Below are 25,704 nucleotides of genomic sequence, written 5' to 3' on the forward strand. Positions count from 1 at the left end.
CTCCAGAGCTACAATATCCCATGTGGATGGAGGTAAATAGGCAAAATTTCGTTAATGTTGCCTGGCAAAACTCAGAGCAGCTGCTGGTGGAGATGGCAGGGGTGGATCACACCTCACCAGGAGGCTGCTGGAGTCAAAAGGCCTCATCTCGATGTTGTCTGTCACAGGGCTTGGCTTTCACATCCTGAGGTGCCACATCTCATGCTCGGTGAGATGTATTCTCCAGGCCCTAAAGCAACACTGGCGAGAAGGTGGAGGAACTGCCAGAAGTCCCACAGTAGTTGAAGCACAAATACAGTGAAATAAGAGTGTCAGTTCTCCTGTGCTGGAGGATGAAAAGCAGGCTGGAAAGAAGTCCCTCTCCTGAGGGGAAGGAGTTTACCTCTGCACCTTGTGGAGAACAAGGCAGCACCACGGAACTCCTTGGAAAATAAAGCATTGACCAGTCTGTTATAGTGAAGCATGGATGGCCACAACAACCATGAAGGTTCAGGGGCCTAAGAGTTAGTCTGAGGATCAAGGGACTCGGAGCTGGGCTTGTTGTTTTGACAGGAGAAAAACCTGTGAAGTTCCTAAAAGCTGAATTTGGAAACCAATGGTGGTTTGGTGGTGGGTTTTGATCAGCTGCACTCTGTGGCTTCTTTTGATGCTGGAGATTAATTTGGTCTTTTCTGGCTTTTGGAGTTCAGATCACACTTCTGTCTTTTCCTTTTACCCCATTTTATAGGGAAAGGATTTTAAGCAGCTGCAACGTGAGGGGTGGAACTCACTGCCACGGTCCTTCACTGAGAGAGGCCTTGGAGAGCGGCCTCCCCATTGTCTAGGTAAGGAAATCCACACTGCCCCGGAAAGGATTAAGGCACCTTAAGGATTAAGGAGCTATTGATAGTTCCTTATCAGAGCAAAGAGAGCCCTAAACCTAGCAGGACTGAACAGAGAGCCCCACAAATGGAGCCTGCTCAGGGGATTCTGCACTCTCTAATGAGACCCATGGCCCTGGCTGCATCTGATAGCGCAGTGGCTTAGGTGGAGTGGTGATTCCTGTGGTGATGCCCATGATCACGCTTTTATTGCAAGCCCATCAGTCCTGGCTGATTAACAAGAGCCATCTGACAAAGCCCTATCTCCAGAGAGGCATTCTGTAATCCTCCCTAGCTCCAAAGGCAACAGATAAGCAAGAGGTGGGCAGTGCCACTCTCTTGAATGGGCTGTTGTGATAAGAGGACCCAGCCTTCCTCAGATCCCTGACATTAGAGACCTGCTCACCTACCTTGTTACAGTTATCTGCTAATTCAGCATGTGGTAATTCACACCTAAAGGCCATAATTACAGCCTGCTCTGATCCCCAAGGCTTCAGGCCTAATAGGGCAGAGTTTACAGAATGAATTTCCATTTAATATTGTCCACGTGACTCAATGAGAAAGAGTGAGGCTGTGAAGAGGGACTAATAAATACTGCCAGGGTCCAGTCACAAATGCTAAGCACAAAGATAAAACTCTAAAGATTCCAGTTTACACTCCAATGGATTATTTCTCTTTACAGTCTTAGGGTGTTGAAAGTCCAAAATGACTGAAGAGACAAAGTCCCCATTTCAAAGGGAGTCCAAAGGCTGAATTCCCAAGGTCTTGACATCACAATTACCTCAGTGACCACAGAAGCAGGCAACTGGTGGCACGTGCAGCTTTTCCTTGTCATTGATCTTCCCAACTCCCCTGAAAATGGGCAGAAGAGGGGCTTCTAAGTCACTTCAGAAAAACATGATTTTAACGAAAATAGGAACAAAGGAAAATCAGAAAATTACAAACCGAGGTCTGATTTATATTCATGTTATTTCCTTCCTGAGGAAAACACGGACAAGCTGGCAGGGTATTGCACTGACCACCAGCCTGCTCGGACCTCAGGCCATCTCAGACAGACCTGTGCTCTGCAACCACCACTGGGATGTGTTTGAAGGACCTTTGTCATTCCATGCTATTCCATTTATCTTTTTTCCTGGTGTCACTGCAGATACCTCCTCTGTCTTGGCAACTTGTTGCTCTGCAATGAATCATCAGCACCTTGCTGGCATTCAGCAAGAGGGCTGCTGGGGCTGACCTGCGCTTCTCTGTGCAGGAAATGAGAGGGGAATGCACTCTGTGCCCAGCGCAGTGTGGTCTGCACTCTGCTATCTAGGGACTGGGTCCAGCCTTCATTTTCAAGACAAATCTCAGTCTAGACATCCCTGAGTCCTCTCCCATCTGTTTTTACTGATGTCTATCAAGCTGGAAGACATTAGTCATGTCATTAGATTCGCACATCCAGAAGCAGTAGAACAAAACAGCCAAAGAAAAACCCCTTCTTCCCCAGTAAAGGTTTCTGACCTGGAGAGTTCTCCAGTAATAAGGCAAGAGCAAAAGCTTCCTGAGCAATTCAGGCTTTGAAGTTGGCTAATAAATCTTTCCAGCTGATCTCTGCTGTGTGCAGTGAAAGCTGTCAGAGGTTCAGAGGCAGGATTCTTTGTGCGTCCCCGCAAAACTGCTTCTGAACGGTGCACGCTGCTCTTTGCCGCTCAGCGACGGATGCTCCTTTGAAGGTGAAACCTCGTTAAAATTAGAAGCAGCCCCAGCTGCCACAGCTTCTTTGTTTTGTTTTGTTTGTTTCATCTGTGGAGAGCAGGGAAGGAAGGGCAACAGGCACGTGAGAGCTTTGGGATTTTCCCACTCCTTCCCATGAAAGCCCCATCTGTGCAAAGCAGCAACAGCTCACATTCAAAGGGGCAAAGGCCGAGGAGGTAGCAGCAACAGTCGTTTAAAAGTGAAGCATCACAGAATTCCTTTGTCAAACACTACCCATCTGTCTGTCCTCTCTCACAAGCACCAGGTTTCCTTGGAAACTACAGAAATGCCAACAGGCAGTGGGACTGGTCTATCAGGCACGTGTTTGACCATCCCAGAGCTTTCGGTGGTCAGTTGGATCTAACAGACAGCCACATTGCAACCTCAAGGGTCACGTTGGTTTGTAGGGGTGTCAGGACATGCCGAGAGCCTTAGGATGTCCCTCTGTTGCTGGGACCCCAATGCCAACTCTCTAACAATCTGAATGGTGGAGGATGTGTAAGGCATGGGCTGGTGAAGAGCACCTCGGAGTGTGGCTCGTGGCTGAGCTGCTGCGATGCTGGTGACGTGCATCTGATGTTGGGGTGGGACCAAGGACTGGGAGGGATCATCAAAGGTCTTCTGGAGCCCAAGGCTGACAAACCAGCCTGACACAAGAATCTTAGGGTTTGCTTTCTGCCACTGATTTCCTGTCTGATGCTGGTAAAGGTTTCAGGGGCTGCAGTTTTAATCCTGGGGGCTAAACTTGAAAGCTCCTATAGTGACTTCCGCAGGGCTCTTTGGCAAATTTTCCAACCCATCAGCAACTTGGACAGTCTGAGCCCAGCTCCTTTGCACTGCCGCCCAGGAGTACAGAGGTGACTGTGCTTTGAAGTGACCCAATGTGCTCAGGACGTCAGAAAGAGAGGCTTTTAGCCTGAATGCAGAGAAAGTGAGGGCAAGCAGAGAGGCAGCGATCTGCCCCAGCCCCAGCCCCACAGGGGCACCTGGGCAGAGCAGTGGTGAGAAGCCGGGTGCTCCAGACTCCTCAGCATCCCCTCAGCATCTTTCCCTTGCAAAGACAGTGATGATAATAATAATTCTTGCTTTATTGCCATTGCTATTGTTGATGCCATTACTGTACTGGCTTAACCCCTCTGTCACTTATACCTACTTAAGTTGCAGAAAATGGGGAGCAGAGCCCCTTGCTGGGTGCTGAGCTCCTGGCAGGACTGCAGCAGCTCTCATAGTGCCCACTTCCAGCGGTGCCACACAGCAGCCGATGCGTGCAGCCCCCCTCGAACACATGCACAATGGGAAACTCATCTTGACTGAGGCCTCTGGGCACAGCGGCACTGAGAATAATAACAATAACTTCTAGTCAGGTTTTTAATGGTGAAGCAAGCCTCTCTCCCTCTGAAGAATCCTTTAAATGTTCCCTAGCTCTTTATCTTTTGCTTCCTTTAAACTGTGATTGAATTTAGGACTAATGAAAATGTGAGTCTGAGAGCATTTACTGGAAGCGGGCTGCTCTCGCTTTTTCATCTCTCTCTCTCTGCTGGCCTGTCTCGTGATCTGCCTTTCTGCGTCCACCCAGTGAAAGTGAACAAACACATTTCTCCAGTGGAAGCTGGTGCATAATCAGGGATTGAGCAGGTTTGGGTCATTCATCTTCGTGTGGACAACAAGGTCATAAGCTGGGCACCGCTTGCTTATTTTCCTAATATCTTTTCTCAACAGCAAATGGTATCCTAATAAAACGGACCCTTTCTGTTTTGTCTTTTTCAGAGGAAAAACAAAAGTGTTGCTGGAAAATAAAAGCCTGAATGTGTTTTGCTTTTTTTTTTTTTAGCACCAGACAATCAGCAGTTGGCTTTGTTGGTATGTGGATGGAATCCAAGACTAGACAGTGCTCACACCTCTAATTCTGGTTGGGGTTGCTATGCCCCTACAGAGCTGGTAGGATGCGAGGAAAAGATTGATGTAATTTTTCACCATGGAGTAAAAATGTCTTCCATGACATCAGAAATTCAGTGTTACAAAAGATCCTTCATGATGCTACTGTCAGGAAAACCCATGTTGGTCAGTGGATCTTATTTAATGCCCTTCTGCCTCTCTTTCCTTAGGTACCATAGCAGAAAAATTCCAGGACCTCAGCCGAGGGTTCGAAGACATGCAATCCCATTACATGTCCCATGAATACAAGTCACCCCAGCCGGTGCTACCATAGGCAAGAGGAACTTCTCTCCTTTGCCTCCTGGCAAGGCACAGGTGAATAGTTCTTGCAAACGTTGCTCCTTTGGCACAGGAGCCGCAAGCCCAGGTCTAGCACCTTCCCCACATGTGTCCTGGCACCCACAGCCATGTGGTGGCCAACGTGACTGATGTCCACTGTACCTGAACTGTGGCTAACATCATCCTTTGTGCTGGGCTGCCACTGAAGACGCATGCTATTATTTCCTTCTTTTTTTCCTTCCATTTCTTCTGAAGACAGAAGAGCCTCTTGCAATCATAAAATAACAGAGCTGGGCACTGCTATTTTTCATCTAACCTTTCCTGCTTGCATCCTTCCTTTCATGCCCACTACTAAAAAAATGCAGTTTAGAAAACTTCTAGACTAGGAGGTCAGATCACACTGAAATCCTCAAGAAATTTCCTATCCCAAAGTTTTTCTTGCCCGCACTGGAGCCAGCAATGGGCTTCCCTGGGAGCTGAATCAGAGCCTGGCAGGGTGCATCTTCCTGCCCTGGGTTTGTTTGTACAGCACTGAGCACAGAGGAGCAGAAATCCTTCCTTCAGTCAGAGGCACTCTGGCTCTCTAATGCCACCATCTCCATTTGATACCAAGTAGATGGAGAAAAGAAGGAACCAAGGAGTTACCACCTAAGTGAATTTGCTGGAGGTGCAAGGAAGGGACTGCAGGTGCAGCAAAGCACCACCACTTGGGCAGGGAGCTGGAGACAGCCTGTGTGGGACAGGGTCTATTTTGGGAAGAGGAGTGAACTACTTAAGGATATATTCGCCTGAGCAAAATTTATCACTTCTGTCTCTGTATTTTTTCTTTATTTCTTTTTTCTTTTTTGTTTCATTTTGTTTTCAAAACAGCAAGTACATTGGAGGGGGGAGCGAGGAGATCAGAGTTAAAAAAGGTAGACCTTAAAAAGGTAGAAATGCCAGATCCTGACAAGATAAACCTGAAACAGAACTAGAGCACAAGTTACAGGAAAGGGAAGTCCCTTCCCTTTTTAGTACTACGAACAAGCCTTACATTGTGAGTCTACATTAAAAGGAGCCAGAGCAATTAGAATTTGAGGCTGCCACATAACAGGCTCACAGCAAAATAGCGATGTAATGTGCCAGGTCTTTCATTAAAGACAAATTGTCAAATAGCTTCTGATGGAAACCTGCCCTGTCTGAGAGTGATCAGAGAGGAGCCGGCGAAATACCCGCTGCTGTGCGAGCACCTGACATTAAAGCAGATGGAACAGGAATAGTTTGTGGCTCTTCCAGCAGAGAACTCCGAGAGGCTGCACTTTTTCCTCCCTTCTGTGTTTTCAGTAAATGAAGAAATTATTTCAGGGCAGGCATGGAGGCTGAGGTCGGGACTCTAGACACATCTCTGTACTAGGGCTCACTGTCCCTGGGATTTTGAGAGTGTCACCAAGTTCCAGAGATGGGCTGTGGCTTCTTCCAGCTGAGCCCCAGTCTCCTCTGTCCTGTTGGCGTGCTGCAGCATGGAGTAGGGGCAGCGAGGCCAAGGGAGTGCAGAGACAGCCTCATGCTCCTACATTTCCAAGCTGCCAGCCTCCCTGCCCCTTTCCATGGTGGCATCCATCCCCTGAACAACCCTGCTTATTACCCTGTTAACTTAGTGTTTCCTCCAGTTGATTTCTGATCCTACCTACAGGACAGATGGGGAGATGGAAAAACCATAGCATTGTTAGTAGGGAGCTCGGAGCCAAGCCCCAGGGCAGCAGGGGAGCTGTGTGCCCTGCTCGTAGACTGAAGAGTGTGGGAAGGCACAGAAACAGTGACCATGCTCCTTCGTGGCAGCTCCAGCACATGCAGCACAGCCAGCCTCGAGCTGGCTCTGGAGGGGAGAATGTGTAAGGCTGCAAGGTCCCATCCCGCCAGGTAGCGGCCAGAGGAAATCTGCCCATCCGCCTATCTAATTATAGTGCTGTAATTAGGCAGCCCCCTCAGCACCGGTGCAATTTTCAGTTTTGCACAACATCAGCATTTGGCAGGTTTTGCTGGGGCACCTCCAGAAGAATAATCATTGCCTGGTTACTGGGGCTGTGGGGGGCGCGTGCCCCAGCTGGGTCAGCGTCCCACTGCACAAGGATGAGGCTCAAGAGTGCAGATGGATAAATGGGGTTGGGTTTTTGGATTCCCCAAGAATCTCTGTGCATACAGACTGACTGCTAAAATTAATTGCCATGAATACAGTTAAGTCATGACGGAGCCAAAATCTGAACCCTTGGCAGCTGGATTCGGAGCCAGGCTCTGCCTGTGCCTCTTCAGCCTTTAAAATAAACTTAGGATGATGCGGGGGGAGTTGCACTGTTCCATCCTGGCATCCCCATGGGCTGGTGCAGTGTGAGCAGCAAGGGCTCCGCGTTTCGGTCTGCGTGAGCGCCTGGAGCAATGCCTGCCTCCGTCTGAAGCAGCCTCTGAGTTCGTCTCCACCAAGGCAAAATTAAAATAGACAGAAATAATTATTGTAGGAAAAGCAGAAAAGTTAATAGGGACCTTCAACGTGCTTGTGAGACATTTATAAGGTTTGGGTTTTTTCTCTTCAAGTCTCAGAAAATAGCTCTGAAACTAGAAAGGTTTTTTAAAAAGACTTGTGCATGAAAGAGCCTAGGAATGCTCTTATGATCAAATAGGGATTTTGTTCTCCATAGTTTATCTCCTACCATGATGAGAAACCTGCAGTGGAGGCAAAGGAGAATCTGGATGACTTTATTTTAAAGCAGAGTGTTAGAAAAGCAAACATGCCTTGGGGAAAGCAGGAAATTTGATCCATGTCTCTCCGGTCCAGCAGGAATGCACGCAGAGGTGACTACGGCCCCTGGAAAACCTCTCACTGGTGTGGGACCAGGTCCATACACAGTAGGAACCACTCTGTGCCCTAGTGCACACGCAGGTGTTTCAGCTCCAGTAAGGAGAAGATGGATGCAGGGAACAAGAGGGTGGATGGACTGGTACCCAAAGCCTTTCTGTGCTCAGCCAAGGCAGGAGCTGCCATCACCAACGAGCTGCTGCAGGAGCTCTCCCACTTCCAGATGTCACTCTTGGCCAGCAGAGACCAGCTCCTCTGGGGACATCCAGGGCCCCGTGGGCATGTCCCTGTGTAAGGCCCTGATGCATCACTTCCCCAGGAACATTCTGCTCTGGCAGAGCTTGCCCAAAGGGTTTGTTCTCCCCTTCTGCACCTTTTCAAACCAGCCCTAAGAACTGAATGCGCCCAGCTCTGTAGCTTCTGCTTGCACACAAACACACTCAAGTTGGGCTCTGTAATTTGCTGTGCACACAAGTCAGAAAGATGGATGGTTAGCTGCCTACATGATGGTTTCTAGATATCCCTGTCGTGTCCCTTAATCATACACTATATCAAACAAACAGTCCGCATTCTTGGTACGGCCGTGGCAATGTCTGACTGATTCTCCCCGTTCATAAAGCAGGGCATTATCTCTTCCCATCTGCAAACATAAAAATCCCACAGTGTTATTACACAACTGATGCCATCATAAAATTCTCCCCACGCCTTCCTCACCTCTCCCTTTCATTTTTACGTTCCCATCAATCGGACTGAGACTTTCTACCTCTTCTGCAGCCTCTTGCCTTCCCCTCTGCCCCCTCTCAGGAGGGCTGACAGAGCAGGGGGGCACCTTGGGCTCTTTGTTTTTAATGTCAATACTGGGGGTTACCCCCGTGGCATGTCGGCTGGGGTAGGAGCTGCCCCCCTCCCCATCTTTGCAATGTGTTTCCTCTTAGTTGCTCTGCACCCAGCATAAATCAGGGAGCTACAACATTTTTTATTTGGAGCATCTGCTGGAACAGCAATTAATCACTGTCAGGCTATCTGAAAATAACCATTAGTTTTTGTTTCATTCTTTACTACATAAGCAGAAGAGATACATCTCCATCCCAGTTATTAATCCACTTGCTCTGTGGCCAGACTACACCTGGGAGCACACTTTTACCAGCTGATCACAGGGAACAAGAGACAGAGTTCAGGTGGAGCTTAGCTGGAAATAGGGACTGCCCGAGAATGGAGGGAGAAAAAGCAGAGAAGGGACCATGGCTGGGAAGAGGAGGAAGCCTTGCAGCTCTGCAAACAGATGTTACTGTTTAACAGGACCCATAAAAGGAATGGCTACGAAGCTTCAAAAAATGATTTTCCCTTTGTTTGGTAGCTTTGAGCTCCTTAGGCAATTAATTAGAAGATATTCACGGAACATATCTTTTTCACATTTAGGCACGCAGCCAAAAAGTGACCATAAACTTGGCATCCTAGGGTTCTCTATTAATTTACTCTCCATGTTTTCAGAGCTGTGCACTCCTTTTTAAGGTCAGAACATTTTTTCCCCTAATTTCTAGGACCACAAATTCTATCTCATGAGATCTAAAAGATTCAAGCTCTGTTTTTAAGCCCTAGATTTCATTGTCAGTAGACAGTGTCCTGTAAGTAAGACTTCCAAAATATTTCACATTTCTAGTTCCTAAGTCACTTAGCTGGCTCTGACAATTCCTTTGACACACAAAATTTAGGCAGCGGCACCGTGGGACATCCGCGCAGTAGCTATCTGCTAGGTTCGGCTCCACACTGCCTTTAAAGTCAGGCGATGGGATTTAAAGCTGGAGACGGAGAAGACCTGCTGGGAATGGACACATCACAGCCACGGCTCTTCTTTGCAGAGCTACGGCTGCATCTGGAACATGTGCAGCGGGAGGGCGGTAACAATACAACGTTCACATGCAGTGTATATGCACTGTCAGGATCTCTGCCAGTATGTTGTGTGTAAATAGGAGTAAATATGTATATATGGGTGTGTGCCTGCATGTGGATTAGTGGCAGTGTGTTGCTACTAAGTGCATACACAGAAAATTATGGATTGATAATTATAAAAGTATTAATCCCACTTATCAGCATGAAAACTGTATGTGCATACCTGAAGCTTTCCTGTCTACTGAAACTGGTTTTATGATTGTAAAAGTGGCTTCATACAAACTCTACTTATAAGTCTACAAATACATTTTAGCACATCAAATGATTTGTATTATTTATGCTTATCTTGATGCTGCAGAACACAGCCCCGTGCCCTGCCTTGTGCCGTGTCTGGCTCACAAGGACATCGCTGCTGCTGCCAGGTAATGGAGTTACTCCTCGAACTCCCATCGTCTAAAATAATAAATCCCCAGCCTCTGCTGACGCCCTGGCATACAAGATTACAACACTCACACTGTGAGAGAGAAGTTCACATGCCAGTTGGAGAGCTCTGCTGTTGTCATGACCGAGCCTTTTTCCCCTGGTAGTTCAGCCTTCCCTTTGTAGCATGCCCCTGGCCACCTGCAGGGAGTAAGAAAGACCCCGGCTGTGTCTCCTGCTCCCCAACCTCTTCCTCATGTCTGCTGGGGAGAGATGGGGAGAGATTCCCAAATCTGAACAAAATGAACCAAAACAAACAAACAAAAAAACAAACCCCCAAACATGCACAAACCCACACACAAACCCACAACTAATTGCTCAGGTTTTTCCAGCAAGTGTTCCTCAAAATCTGCAAGAGGCCCGTAATGAATCATTTAATCTCATTGATCTCTTTAACTGAAAACACTTATTTACTTAAAATTTCAGAATTTTCTACTGTACCTCAGGTCATTTTGTTTTTAGAGAAGCAGCCTGCTAGGAAGTTAATTATGCAAAACTAGCAATTAATTTCTCACAGGCATGACAAATATTTGACTTAAAAGATGTACTTCTCTTCTGACGAGCTCCAGCCCATTGTGTGCTGTTACCTGCAGCGGTACATGCCAGGGAATGAAAAGCTGTCATGGGAAATTCAGGTCTTCACTTTATTTTTAAGATACATGTGGTTTCTCTCTGCTCACCCCCTATTGCTTTTGTCTACACGTAGAAGAGAGTGCAAGGACACCACGTGTCCTCAGGATTTTCAGGCATTTTCAACTGGCTTCTTTCCAAGACAATATGAAGAAATTCTCTGAAATTGATAGGACTTCCTTCTCAGGGGCTGGGGTTCTGCACTTCAGCCCAGATTTACGCCATGTAACCTCATACATTTAGCTGCACGATCGAAACAAGGTGTGCAAATGGCTTTCTTGCCAGGAGCACGAGGAGAGATTACCACCAGAGGCTGGAGGCTCTTTTTTCTAAAGAAAGAGCCCAGATTTAGGAAAACTCAAATGCCTGCATCTGGGCATGATGGAGCCCCTGGAGATGGACACCCTGGAGGACTTCAATGACCAAGCTGCTCACAAGTTAGGAAACATTCTGTTAAAAGGGAAAATTTTACAACCACTGTCCCTAGGAGGGCTCCTGGGCCACACCGCTATGCCTGAGCACAGAGGAGAAGGTTTGCAGTTGCAGGACAGGTCTGTAAATCCAGAACTCCCCTGGATCCCCCTATGCTTACACAGGAGGGTCAGGTTCTCTGTACCAGATTAAAGCAATGCTTGGAAACAGGACTCCTCCAAAATCTGGAAGGCCAGAGGGAGAGATTTTTTGTTTTCCTATGTGTATGTGAAAAAGACATGACAATACTTATACCTGGAAAGCTTTTTTCTGATGCCAAACGTTGCACGGTTCGGGGTCTCACATGTGCATCCTGCTCATTTATTTATCTTCTACCTGCACTGAAGGTAGTGACTGTGTCATTTTCCTGTTTGTAGAAACCTTGATATTGCCAAACGGGAAGTTCCAGCAGCCATCAAAGGATGGCTTCTGGACTGTTTTTTTCCCCGCTCTGTATGGGAAGGTATTGGCTGATGTGGTGAGCAGCTGTTTGGCTGTTCTTTGCCCATCCCATTGCAAACGAAAGGTGCTAGCTCCATGAAATGTTGCTAAGCCAGAGTTTTCAGGGTGGGGGAGAGCTCCTGTGCAGCTCGGCTGATGAGAGGTAATGCCTTGACCTGTCACGGCTCAACAGTTTTCAAGGATGTGTCAGCTCGAGTCTATCTAAAGTTCATTTATTCTCTGTATGAAGCTGAATTTTGTCTTTTTTTTTTTTTTTTTTTTTGCATATGAATTGTCCTGGATAAGCTGCATCTTTGCTTCCATTGGCTTACCTGACCCACGCGGCTCACATGGGTACTTTTACCCTCTGCAACATCAAGGTTACAGAACTGAAGTGTGAAATGATATTACAGAGACAGTCGGCATCAAGTAGAAAGAGCAGGAATTGTTCAGACTGGAATCTTATTGAAAACACAATTCAAACCTCACTAGAGATTCAGGATGAAAATCATACTTTACTTTTATTTTGCCTTTATTTTCAGTCTGCCTCATTTATTCTCGACACAGGCAGGGCAGAAACACCAGTAAAAACGCCATTCCTATTGTATTTAATTGTTCCAGTTGACACATGAACAAGAGCCTGGGATGGAGAAGGCCTGAGGCTGCTAAAATGTCAGACCAAGAAGCTTTGAATTTGGGGAGAAAAAAGTGCACTGCAGTAACTGTTGGTTAAATCAAACACCTGAAGTGCTGGAGACACCCTCTACTTGCCTGCCTGGCAGAGGCTCTCATGTGCTTGTTCGCTTTCTTCTCGCAGGGAACTTTTCAGCAGGTTCAGTCAAACCCATACTGTTAGCTACCACATGCCTGTCAGAGAAACACCTTGCTTACTCCTGTATTCTTTCCGCTATTTACACAAAATAACACTAATTATCTAAAATGCTGGCTTCCTCAAAATACCTGTTGGAACAGAAGATACAATTACGGTAATTCCATTGCAAAATTTACTTCCCATAATCACTCTCCATTACAACGGGCATCGAAGGTACCTTTGGCTTTGCATAGGAGATGGTGAAAGCAAGGATTTAACTCATTTAACTCTTTTCAGCCCAATGTAGAAAGACTTGAAGTTCTTGCTTTGTGGTAAGAAGTCAGCAAGAGCTGCACTCATGGGCAAGAGGTGGTAGCAGATTTACAAGGATCTACAAGTCATCTCTCCTAAAAATTAAATCTCTCTGATTTTGTTGTCTAAACTTTTATAGTGTCCAGCAGAGAAAGAGGAAGCTCCAGAAGGTTGTTAGTTTATCCTACTTAACTCAAAAGCTGCATTTAGGACAGGGTAAGATGCTCTCTGCAGCTCTGTAGGAACCATCTATACTAACAAGGGCTTTGGCTTGTTCAGGACAGACTCCCACTCTTTACCAGGCAAGCTGTGTCCTTTAAACCAAGCCATCTGCCACTTCAGTGGTGTGGGAAGGAGCCAGTGGAGGTCTCTGACACTATCACAGCCCTCCTACACTGTGTGTCCTGCGCTTGTTCAGATCTGATCACAGGCTGCTCTCAGGGCTCCTAGGGCTCCTATTGCCGAGATGAGCCAAGAAGAGTGGGGTTCCCGAACACTCGCTTGTCCTCCCGAGCCTCCAGAAGGGTACAGCCCGCAGGCTTCAAGTGACTGAGGGTACACGGAGGATGGGATGCTGAGATTGCCTTGCTTTTCCATGTGTTTGGAGCAAACACTGTGGCAGCCACCCCATCTCCGCCATGGAGAAATAACTTCCAGCAGAGAGTTGGAGACTTCTTTAGGAATACGAATTTCATGGTGCAACCCATCCCTTTGTTTCTCTGCTCTTGGCTTCCTTTGCTGAGGACAGCAGATGAAAACCTGGGCTTTGCTCTCCAGTTCTGTTGCAAACTCCCTTTCCATGCTTGCCGTGCTCCCCTGAGACAAAGACTTAGCTCCAGGCAGTATGTTATTCAGATCTAAGCAGATAATCCCACTGAGGATCTTCTCAGATATCAGTGTGGCATAACAGAACATAGTTCCATAGACCTGTTGGAAACATACCTCTACGAAACCCCTGCGGGAGGCTGGAAAACCAAAAACTCTCATCATCAATTCTTCCACCTGCTTGGATGAGGGTGCAGCAGGTGCTGTAATTGCGGCAGCTCGTCTCTGCAATTACAGCCAGCTACGACAGCTCCCGATTCTGAGCGGCTGATGGATGTCTGAAACAGTAACGGAGGCCTTTGAAAGACGAGGGCTGGAATTTTAACAAGCTCGGGAATATTCATTCTCGCTACCCTCCAACACACATAATTTCATCTTTTCTGCTAAAAGATGAGATGCTGCAACTTCTGCGATAGGTCTGCCGTCTCCAAAAACCCTCCTGCCTGAGCACGTTTCCCAAGGCTTTGCTGGTCTCGCGGCAGCAGCATGTGAACACGAGCAGAACAAATCGAGCTTCCTAACTCACCTTCTGCTTGGCTCCACCTCCAAAGAAGAGCAATCCCTTCTTTTCAGATGGCAAAATTGTGCCTATAATCTCCAGAAATAACCTGAATGGACTTCGTGTCCCACCCCAAAGAACGGAACTGTTGCTTTCCCTGGCTCATGCTGAATCCACAGATCTCAGGGACTAATATTCACATGGCTGCTGAGAGCCCTCCTTTAACACCAGTGGCTCAGGCCAAGGATTTTATAGCAGAAAGTCTTAAATTCTAATCCCACTAGTGACCATACCATCGACAGAAGCTCACAAAGTTCATTAAGTTGTATACATAAATCCTTTTACCCTTCATGCAGCTAGAAATATATTTTATATGATCTGCATTGGTACTAACAGGGTGAGCAATAGTGGTAAACACAGCTAAAATAATGAGAAAATTCGATATTAGGTTCCTGTCCAGGAAGGACTGACAGAACCACCAGTCTCCAAAAACCTTCGGGCAGGCCCCCAGCTCACAAGGGCGATGCGCTTTAAAAATAGTGAGATTACGTAAATACAAATCAATAGTGAGGTTCAGTTTTACCTTTCCAGTGGGTTCCTTGGTCTTCATGAACTGCTTTCGTGGTTTCAGACTTGAATATCACAAGTCCAAAACATTATCTTTTCTTTAAAATAAGAAGCTGAAATCTCTTTTACCCCTGGGAGCCAGAGCTTCCAGAAGAATATTGAATATTGCCAGCCTCTTAATCAAATAATCAGAAATAACATTACTGATTTTTTATTAGCTCCATTTTTTCAGAGGTTGAGGATTTGCTGTACAGTATGTTAATGAACAGCTTTCAAGATCCTTCCTCCTTTCCCCTCCTGCCTTCTTCGGGAGTTTATTTTTAAAAGTACCATCCTGGGCATTGGAATAGCAATAAAGAATAGGTTAAAGCCTCTGATGTTTCATTCCAGGAAAGCTGAAAAGATTAATGCACTTGTCTGCAACTTGAGCCTTTGCTATTCCCAGCTCTCCAGAAACCAAACAGCATGTACAGCAATTTCTTTATTACTTAAATCACATTGCCCGATTATTACACCACTTTGGCTGGAAGGCAGCAAAATCGCACTGGCCACCAAGGTGAAAGGTGACTGAGAAAAGGTCAGCTTGGCAGCTGACGGGGAAACCTCGTCAGTCTGTAGGACAATGTTGTAGTTATAGTCATTTGGAAGGCTTGGCACGCAGGGAGGGTGTAGGTTTCCTTCTCCCTGCCTTTTTGACATCTTTTTTTGTTGCTCTACATGGGGTGAAGGCTCACCCTGGCAGCTACAGTGGGCACTATCCTGGGACTGGAAGCACTGGAAGCATTAGCTGCAATAGCTGCATCTAGAAAACCAAGCTTCTCCTTCAAACATCAAGCACACAGCTCAGAGCAGTCCCAGGGAATTATACATGTCCAAGCATGGGCTAATTTCACCCTGATCAGGGTTTTCATCCCTACACCACCCAGACTAGCAGTGGCACAAATCAGTGTAGTATCACCCAGCACGAAGCTATGTCTGCTGATGATGGTTTTTAACAAAGCCTTTGGTACACAAGGTTGTATCTTACAAAAACAAAACCCTGGCCCAAAGCTCTGGAATCCTGGGCTTGGACCTTTATGCACAAAATCCCTTCTCACAACTTCATTGTTTCTTGGATTAAGGCTTTGAGAGAGGGGTTCTGGAGAACTCGAGGTTGGGTCCATGCGAAACCAAAGTCTCCTTCACTGCAGTTTTGTGTTCTGGGTATTGCTCCAGCTCTTCATTTCCTAATGCAGGTATGGAAGATCTCAGTTTGCTAGAACACCACCATTCCTGTGAGGATATTAAGCACTATAAAAGTGGGCATAAAGTGGAGCACATTGAATCAGTATCATTATTTGCACAGTGCAAACATATAATTAGATGGTATGGGAAGACAGAGCTAATGGCATTTGCTAGCTCCGTTAATATTAGATTTTGTATGTTTCAAAAGATTTGTATTTAAATTTAGATTTTCTTGCCTTTTTTTTTTTTTTTTTTTTTTTTACTTAAACATCTTCCCAAAGGTTAGATTACTGCTGCTATTAGCATTTCTGGCTGTTTCTAACTTTAGCTTTATTTATTTTTTGAGATTATTTATGTGTTGAGTATCTTTGTTAATAGTAACCAGACTCTTTAGGATGGCACTTATGAGTGACAGCCTAAGAAATCACTTTATACAGGATTCCTGACACAATATTTTGACAATTTCATTTTAAGTAAGACACTATGATTGTCAGTTCAGTTACAATATGGTTGTTGCTCCCTAGTGGAAAAGAATTCTGAAAATTGAAGGAAATCAAATTCCCAGCCAAATGATTTTTACGGTAAACCATTCAGGTCTTGCCCTTGCCTCTCACTTCACGTGTGCACAACATTGTATGATGCCTGAAATGCATACGGAGAGAACAAACACCTAGCAAATGTCTGAGACCTCAGGCATACTCTGAACAAGCATCTAGCAAATATAGGTAGTTCATCACTCTTTGTAGGCTGATAATAGCGTTTTGCCATTTCTACTGCTTTTCTGGCTAATGCAATGCCCTGAAAAAAATACAATATTTTTGATGAAAAAACATTTGGGTTTTCTTTTTTCTTTTTTAGTTGAAATAGTTCTCATCAGAATTGGAAAGGAAAATTTAAGAGAGTGGCTATGCGTAGCTTTCTTGGGCGTCATGGGATAGGGCAGGAAGAGCATCTAGGAAGAAACGAGGTGGAGCTTGCAGGGAATTGTTGGGGATTTTTTTTTCCTATGATAGGAAGAGAAGTTTTTAAAGTGGAAATGTTTGTTTTGATAAATTTACTCTTAGAAAAGTGCTTTTTGTACCACAAGGTGTTTTGGACAAAGGGAACAGGTAAGGCTGGCTTTGGGGCAGGAGTCTAAGATGGCCACATTGGGAGAAAGTGGGTGGGAGAAGCTGGGGATGTGACTGTTAAATTAAGGGCCTGGAGCTGAATCCTGTGCATGGACGGAGTCCTATGGGATTGATTTTTGGTTACCGAGCTCAATCCTACAGTGAATATCTCTGCTCTCCAGCACGTCAAATATCCACCATGGGTAACGAGAGGCCTGAGAAGGTTGAGAGAGACAGCATGTCCTTGTCCCTGTGGACGTGGGTGCCATGATGAAGAGACAATCTCTTTGCAAAAGCAGCTGAGACAATGCTCTGCATGCCTTCCTGTCCCAGTGCCAGGACTGACAGCAGCCGAAGGACCCTGCCCCGTGCCCTCTGCACCAGACAGACAGATGCTCCATGGGGACTCCAACCAGTGCACACCGATGTCTAACAGACACATCCGTACTGCCACCAGGCCCCCGCTGACAGAGGTGTAATACTCCCTTCATCACCCCTCTGCTGAATTCTGGACAACTTCAGACATTCATTTCACTAAGAAACGTGGTGATGTTGGAGTTTGCTGATGAACTGTCTGGGATTTAAACTCTGCCACTGCATTACATTTTATTTGATATAAAGCAAGGTCACTCCTCATCCTTTAGGTTATTCAGGATTAGAAAATTGAAGCCATTTGAACTGAGATGATATTTCTTAATATAATAATGGCTGGGAAATTGAACCGTAAGAATGGCTTCTTGTTATTAGTTCATAGGAGGTGCTTTTTAAAAATTAGAGTAGAAGGAGGACGACTACAGTTTAATCCTAAGATAAATCATCTTTCCAAAATGGCTAGCAAAGCTCAGGGGTTGATGTGATTAGGAGACTTAAAGCTGTGGCAGGGCAAGTTAAAACCTCACTAATGATTTTAACTAGGATTACAGACAGATAAATAGGACTTTCCATACTCTGTCAGCTCCTTGCATCGTTATATGTTGCAGGTGGTTTTCAGTCTGGATTTTTTCTTGATGTTTCACAAGAAAAGCATATCATGACAGATATATCCAATTCGTGTGACTTTCACATTTACACTTTTTTTTTTTTTTTATCTTTCTCCATATTCTTGAAGAGTGGAAGACACCAGTAAAAGAAAACATACCAAACCAGTTAAAATAGTTTTAGTTAAAATCCCTCTCTCTCTCCTACTCTGTGTATATTTAAGCTTGGAACAGCTTTTTAACTGAAGTGAGAATTTTAGCAGAAAGATGTTGTTTGGGTTAAAATATCTCCAATTTTGATCACTGAACATTTTGGTTCTTTGCATATCCTTCTCATTTTTTCCTCCCTCTTGCTTGGCTTGAGCCCAATCGGAAAAATAAGGCTTTTTTTTTTTTTAATTCTTTTTTTGGCTTACTTCAAGTTTTGCAAAAAATAAAATTGCAGTCCAAACGCTATCTACGTCTTTTGAGTTTTTTTAGAGATAGCAAACGCATTTTCTCAAACATCTGTAACCCACCAGCTGCTCCTGTCTGTCTTCGCTCATCTGAACTCCTTCCACCCCTCTTCTTTCCTCATTATGTTCCCTCTTTCAGCTTGCTACTTTCATTGTTGGGTGATGAACTTCTGGCTGCTGGAGGCATGACCTAGTTAGCTCCGTTCACAGGAAGAGGAGAATGGGCTTCTGTCAGGGCTGCCTCCCAGCCCAGACCACAGGCAGTGCCACAAGCCTTGCATTCATTTTCCACCTTTATGCAAACAGAAGTCCTGCTGCTTGAGAATCCGAACTTGTGTTCGGTGTTGTGTAAAACAGGCCTCTCCTTTTGTTCTCCAGTAAGCGTTCTGCTCTTTGAGAGCTTTCGGATTGGCAACTCTGATGAATGAAGACAGGGCCATTGTCAGAAAATGCCTTGTTTTCCTTTTGGAAATGCTCGCTAACTATGACAAAAAAAGTTCATTGTTTAGGCAAAAAGCATTATCTCTTTTTTCTAAAGAAACCAAATACAGAAGGGACTACCCCTCCCCTGCAAAAAATGTAAATTCAAAATTAGTTGAATTTGATTTGTTTCATCTAAATAGGCTTCTGCAGAAGAAGGAAACAATCCCTTTGTCCGTCTTTGACAAAACAAACAAAAGTGGATTGAAATTCATGATAGGAATGAACAACTTGTTAACGGCAGGGACAGGAAGGTGCCAGAGCAGGCAGTCTGGGGAAGGTGAAATTTCCATCACTGATGGGCTTTTCAGAAACGTTAAGAAATTCTGTGTTGCAAGTGGCAACATATATACCTGTTACTACTCCAGGATAAGGTGTGGACTAAGTCTTAAACAGATTTTCACGGAATAGCAAGGTTGGGAAAGACCAACAGAAGCTGAAAAAATTTAAGTAAATACCTGGAAACTGATGGGAATCAAAGAAAGTGTTGCATTTTCAACTGTAATATTGTCTAACCTGAGTGATTCCCTCAGTGCCTTTTTAAGGGCTTGTTTTTTTCTCTGTGCAAGAAGAACACACTAAAAAAAAAAAAAAATACACCCACAAAGACACCAGAACAACCGATTCTCACCATGAGAGACCTTCATCTATTCCTGTGCACCGACGGGAGCCCTGTGGGGCAGGAAAGACTCCTGTGAACCCCAGTGGACAGGGCAGCACCAGCTGTTGGACGTACAAGGTGCTGGGGGTTCCTGGCAGGCTGCCCTTGCACAGCCCTGCAAACTGGGACTTAAACTGGTCAACATTGCCTCTGCCATACTGATGGCATCAACGTTATTTCTGTTTACACCGGAGGGGAATACAGTCCCCACGTCTCTATATTAACGTTATCCTCTGCGATGTGGCTGGAAAAGGCAGATTTTTCTTACTGAGAGAGCAAAAAAGAAAGAGAGTGCTACAGAGACACAGCAACAGGCAGCTTATTCAAGCAAAGGATACCTCTGTGGATTAAGGAGTGGTGCAGAAAAGAAAAAAAAAAACAACATTTTAATTAAAGTATATGTTATCTTTTCAGAGTATTCATAATCAAGCCCTGTCTCTGTAGTGTAGACAAGCCTTTGTAACTCAGGATGGCTGGACTCTAGCTCTTGCTTTATTTAATTTTGCTATGTGCACAGTAGGAAACAAGATAGGGATGGGTATATGGTGGATCAACACATAAGCCAGTGCTTTCACTAGCAGCTTGTAATTTTAGCTGTCAGCTGAGTTGTTTACATAGCTAAATAAACGGATCCCAGTCTCTCTCCCTCTTATCTCTGGTGCACACAGAGTGGGAACAAGTTAGAGAGGCCCCTCTAAAAATATTGCTTGCGCACTGCTGGGCTCTGGGTCAGGAGCCCTGAATTTTTTCCAACCGCCTCTATATATCAGATTAGAGCCCTTACTCTTTCCTCTGCTCACATCTCCTCTCTGCAGGAGCATGCATACACGCAGTATTGGTCGCTTGGTTTTGTTTTTCAGGAGAGTCCATCTGCTCCTGCCTTGTGTAATCCCTTTACAGGAATTCCTGGGTTTGAGCCCTGCTGCTGGCTGTTCTGACATTTTTCATTGCCCCCTCTTGCTTGCCAAGGCTGAGCGCCATGCCGGGGAGCTTCTGCTCACCCGTTCCAGCCTTTTCCTTTGCTCTATGCTTACTGAGCCACACTGAGCACATTCAAATGCTCCCTCTGTCTGCTGGGAGAAGGGAGGACACTGGGTGAAACTGGGCTCAGAAATGATCAAAGAGCCATCCATCCTCCCAAGGTCAAGCAAGCCAGTGCTTAAATGCTTTTTTTCTCTAGCACGTGTACAGATGCATCAGTTCACTCCAGGGAGGATGGTAGCAAAGCCTGCGTTTCTGCCAGGAGCTACTTGCAGTAAATCAAAGCAAATCAGGCGCAGATCCCACAGGTTACTAAGCTCTTCAGCTGATTCTATTTTAGCTGTGAGGCAGGTGATGTGTCTGACTCTAAAGCATCTTGATCTGAATTTCCTCACGGGGGAAAATATCAAACCAGTCTTGGTGATTCCAGTGGACATTTTCACCTCCTAAAGGTTTCCGGCGGTGTCTCTGAAGAGTTGCTCTTGTTGAAATGTGGTGGGATATGGGCAAAAGAGACTTTTCCAGCCTTTCCCCTGGACAGCATGCTGTTAAGCACACTGGGCAGGAAAAAGCCTTCAGTGCAATATAGCCTTAGGATCTGACGATACTGAGGAACCAACACACGAAGCACAAGTCCCTCCATAACAGGCACACTCTACATTGGATGAGTTTGAGAGAAGAGGAGCTACAGAGAGCTGGATTCCCGTTTATTTAAACCACCAACATCCGACTGACCAAAAGAAGTGTTGAAGTATGACCCCACCTTGCAATGTGACTGGGGTCTCCCTAAATTCTGACTCTGCACAAGTGACTGAGTTTAATCTCAGCAGTGAAAACCCACAGGTTAGGAACCAGGTTGTAATTTATCCTGCAAAACACCCAAAAGGCTAAAGACTTGGGGAGAGGTTCTGCTTCTGGCTGTACGGCATGGCAGCAAAGCAGGATGTCTCCGATCGTGTCAGTGTACTGCAGTGTTTGAATTACTACCCTGATGAGAGGAAGCATGTACCTGAAGAGAAGATGCTGTGTGAAAAACACGACCTGCTGGAACAGGGTCATCGAGTTCATAACATCAATATCTAGTCAGCACCTACAGATTGTTTCCAAAGCTCATTATTTCAGAGAACTGCTGTATATGCGAGTGAAACTCATTACCTGAGAGGCTTGTTACATGTTCTAGTCACTGACAAAATGTGGCCATTGCTTGGCTACCTTAATTAATGCACGATTACAAACTGAAATGTATCATTTGTATTTAGATATGTTTTTCTTTGCTGTAACTGGAGCCACTGAAATTTATCTTTCAGAGAAGCCATCAAAGGCCAAGCAGCCTCATCCCACATGGCAATTAAAAGTATTTTTCCCTGTAGGAGCACCAAACTTAACCTCAATGCTCCAACAAGACTCCAAGACCAGCTTTGAAACTGCTGTGAAACTGCACCTGACTCAAATTTTGTTCAGAGGCTGTGGTACTGTGCTGTGCGGGGCCTCATCTTACCAAGAAATGACACCAGCCTCCTTTCTGGATTGCAAACACCCTTGGCAGTAACACATCATACGTGTGAACCTCTGCTCTGCAATAGCCTTTATAGAATCACAGAATAGCCCAGGTTGGAAGGGACCCAAAAGGATCCCTGAGTCCAACTCCTGGCTTCATACAGCACTACCCCAAAACCAAACCTGATGTCTGATGGTGGTGTCCAAAGGCTCCTTGAGCTCTGGCAGGCTCAGGGCTGTGCCCATGTCCCTGGGATCCTGTCCCAGTGCCCAACCACCTCTGGGTGCAGGACCTTTCCCTAACACCCAGGCTGACCCTCCCCTGTCCCAGCTCCATGCCGTTCCCGCGGGTCCTGTCACTGTCCCCAGGGAGCAGAGCTCAGCGCCTGCCCCTCTGCTCCCCTCGTGAGGGAGCTGCAGGCCGCCATGAGGCCTCCCCTCAGCCTGCTCTGCTCTGGGCTGAACACATCAAAGGGCCTCAACCGCTCCTCATAGGTCTTCTCCTCCAGACCCTTTACCATCTTTGTTGCCTTCCTTTGGACAATCCCTAACAGTTTTATGTCCTCTTTATGCTGTAGCACCCAAAACCACACACAGTACTTGAGGTGAGGCTGCACCAGTGCAGAGGAGAGTGGGAATATACAATATATTGCATCCCTGACATGAACAGAAGCCAGCCTAAATATTTCATTGTAGGTGCCAACAGCAAGACCACCAGGTGCCCCTGGGAGTCCAGCTGGAGGTAAAGAGGAACATGTGCATGGATTATCCAGCACTGTCCTACTATGGCCCATGTCCTTGCAGCCCTGAGCTCACCACAGGTGAGTGGCACGGATGACACTTCAGCTGACAACTAACAAGCTGGGCCTTTTTTGCAGTTTTTGCTGTAACTGGCTGCAGTATGAGGAGACCAACACAAGCCCCCAGAGGTGCAGAAGGCTGGGAAAGAGCAGATGAGGAGCAGAAGGGAAAAGCAATGAGTTTCCCGAGGGCACCCTCCAGCCCAGTGGCAAGGCTAAGTGGAGCAGAAGGGTCGTCAGCCAGAGGGTAGGCTTGGCATCACTAAAGGTAAGATTTATTGGCTCTAATTTGGTCATCTAAATCCAAGTTGGAGTTAGGCTACCTATACAGGCAATGGAGAGAATCAGGAGGCTCAGAGGGCAATCCATCTCCTCCTAGGACAGGTACTTTAGGTAGGCCAGATGCTTTACTCGGTGCTTCTGGGTGAAATAAAGCTGAAATTTCCTCCCAGCACCTTAAATCAGCAGTGCAATCAAAGGGGAATTAAATCCAAATCTGGAATAAACAAGGAATGAAGCTTGAAAAATGTGCCTTGTTTGACAACAGCATTTTAACTTTTCAGAAATGTCACCCAGCTGAGCCTGAACCTTGGCCAGAGCAGAACCGATACTTTGGAAAGTGTGGTGAGCACTTTTTGGCAAAAGCAGCCTCATGATTTGGGTTGTGTCACAGTTTTAATTCTGAGGTAGGATTTTTTCACTAAATGCCTTCAGAAACAGTTAACTTCAACTCAGTACACTTAATTGGCAGATTTGGAGAAGCAGAAAGGACTTTTTTTCTGACGTCTTACACATTTTTTTTTTTTTTGAGTTTTGAATGCTTTTTGACTTGAAATAGAAATGTGGCTACATGCTCAAGAGCTTGAGTTAAAAAAATATTTTTCTAATTTTACTACTGAATGCAGTACACTGCACTAAATTATTTTACTTTTACTGATGTTCTGTATTTGTGCAGTGTCTGCTGCAATGAAGCACTGTCTTGGACAGTGATGATAATAACAACAGTGAATTACTAATAATTACAGGAACAGCAAACAGTTTTTCCCTTCAGTTTTCATATAGGCATTCTGTTCAGCTTGGCAGGAGTATCTCCTTGTCCATGAGAAATTTCAGCTTCTCGTGCAAAACACTTTTTTTCAACCTGTCAGAATTTAAAAGGAAACTAAAACTAAAAAAAAAATCAAATCTCTTTGTTCAAAAGGAAGTGCATAAACTCCAACTGCGAATTACAAATAGCCCCTGGGAGTGAAGTCTAGTGATTAAAGAAGAGGACTGGAAGTTGGGGTAATCGTGTTAAGCCAGCATGTGTCTTTGAGTCCTATAGCGTTTAAAAAGGTACAGAGGCTTATGACTTTGTTAGTAACAGAAGACTCAAGGGCAAACATTTCTAACCAGAATCTAGCCACTTCTAAAATCAACTATATCACATTCACCTACTGCTTATATACACCAAATATATGAATTGACACACTCCTGAATTTACTGCTACATCTTTCCTGATGAATAGGCAATCTATGAGATGGCTGAAGGGACTTTTACATAAGGGTGTGGGGCCCAGCTGTTGTGCTGACCTAGGCAGAGGCATTAAAACATCTGTGGCTGCTTCTGGTTTCTTTCTTTCCTTCAGCTCTGGGGCAGCTTGAATTGAGCAGTGCAAACACCTAACTTTTAGATAGCTAAAGGTAAATGACATGTACTCTACTCAGCCTTCAAGAACATGACAGGACACCCAAGATGGACTATGGCAAGCAGCCTGAATTCTGTGAAGGTGGCTGAGCATTTTTTTCAAAATGGAAATACTTCTAAATTGTGACTGATCACTTCGCAATGCTTGATTTTCTCTATGAAAAAAAAAAAAAACATATCTTTGGGGTGTGTGTATGGGGAACTCTTCTGTCCCTTGACTGTTTGTTCAGGAAAGTAATTCTTGGCAGCTGTCCTATAATCACAGGTTCTGGTTCATCCAGTGAACCCAGCCTCCGTGCTGAAGGGCTGCTTCTGAGCCTGACTCTGATCCAACAATTTCCTAAGCAGATGCTCCTTCAATTTACAGATCTCTTTCAACAGTCCGTTAAAGCTCCCTTTCACTAACAGCTCATTTTTAAACTACAGGGGAAAGGTGTGAGACAAGTGGCTCTTCCTATTGTGCTTCAGGAGCAAGCCAAGGTGGGAGGTCACCTTAGTGCCAAGCGTGCTGGAACGTGACCTGTCAAGTTGCTCTAGAGGAGATGACTTCCCTCGCAAGCACAGAGCCAACATGCAAATACTTCTGACTGCTCCTTGAGCGTGTGGGGTCCCGGAAACCTCCCTGTCACTCTAATCCATTGTGCTGTTGCTCTAAAGGACAGCAAAGCCCTTCTTGCCAATGGAGCTTGTGGGCATGAATAAATCATGAGCCATGGGGCAGTACAGCAGCCTGCTGATGTTGATAGTGGACAGGAGCTGCCAAGCAAGCCCTGTGCGACAGCAGATGTGCAGCACGGGTGGGATTCCCGATTCTGGGGCAACTGGACTACTGTCTCAAAATCGTCTCACAGTGCCTCAGTGGGTCATTGAAGGGATTAAACCGTGTTTGCATAAGTGATCTGATAGTTTTGAAGGAGAAAACATCTGTTGCAGAACAGCGGGTACTGCACAGCGCTTGCACGCTGCTGCTGCACTGGGACAGGATTAGTGTGGCTTTGCTGGGTGCCTGCGGCCCGCAGCTCCTGACATTTTGGTCGGTGGACTTGGTAGCTGCTGCTTGGCTTCCCTGCTACTCCTCCCTCTCCTACTGTCTTCTCAGCTCCCCTTTTCTCCTTGCTTTTTCCTTCCTCCCTGCTAGGTCCTCAGGGCTTGCTGTTGATGCCCCTGCTCCCAGACCTAGAAGCAGCAGAGCAGGGACCCCCCTTCATCCCCTTCAGGTGACAAAGTCTAATGTGGCTACAGACAGTGACAGCAGCGTGCAGGGCCAGGG

At 45.7% G+C, this 25,704-nt stretch overlaps 3 long non-coding RNA genes across 3 annotated transcripts in view; 1 reads left to right on the plus strand and 2 right to left on the minus strand.

Moving 5' to 3' along the window:
* The window catches only part of LOC110351955 (uncharacterized), a 171,167-nt gene that overhangs the window by 25,274 nt on the left and 120,189 nt on the right, over positions 1-25,704 (minus strand). The gene's annotated exons all lie outside the window — the stretch shown is intronic.
* On the plus strand, positions 590-7,758 carry LOC119713643 (uncharacterized). Its single transcript, XR_005260858.2, has 3 exons — positions 590-824; positions 4,700-4,844; positions 7,621-7,758. It is a non-coding gene; the product is annotated as an uncharacterized lncRNA (long non-coding RNA).
* LOC139999400 (uncharacterized) lies at positions 7,523-10,382 on the minus strand. Its single transcript, XR_011804843.1, has 2 exons — positions 10,042-10,382; positions 7,523-8,278 (listed from the first exon to the last, which is right to left on the minus strand). It is a non-coding gene; the product is annotated as an uncharacterized lncRNA (long non-coding RNA).

This window comes from Anas platyrhynchos, chromosome 24, assembly GCF_047663525.1.
Source record: "Anas platyrhynchos isolate ZD024472 breed Pekin duck chromosome 24, IASCAAS_PekinDuck_T2T, whole genome shotgun sequence".
Lineage (NCBI taxonomy): Eukaryota > Metazoa > Chordata > Aves > Anseriformes > Anatidae > Anas > Anas platyrhynchos.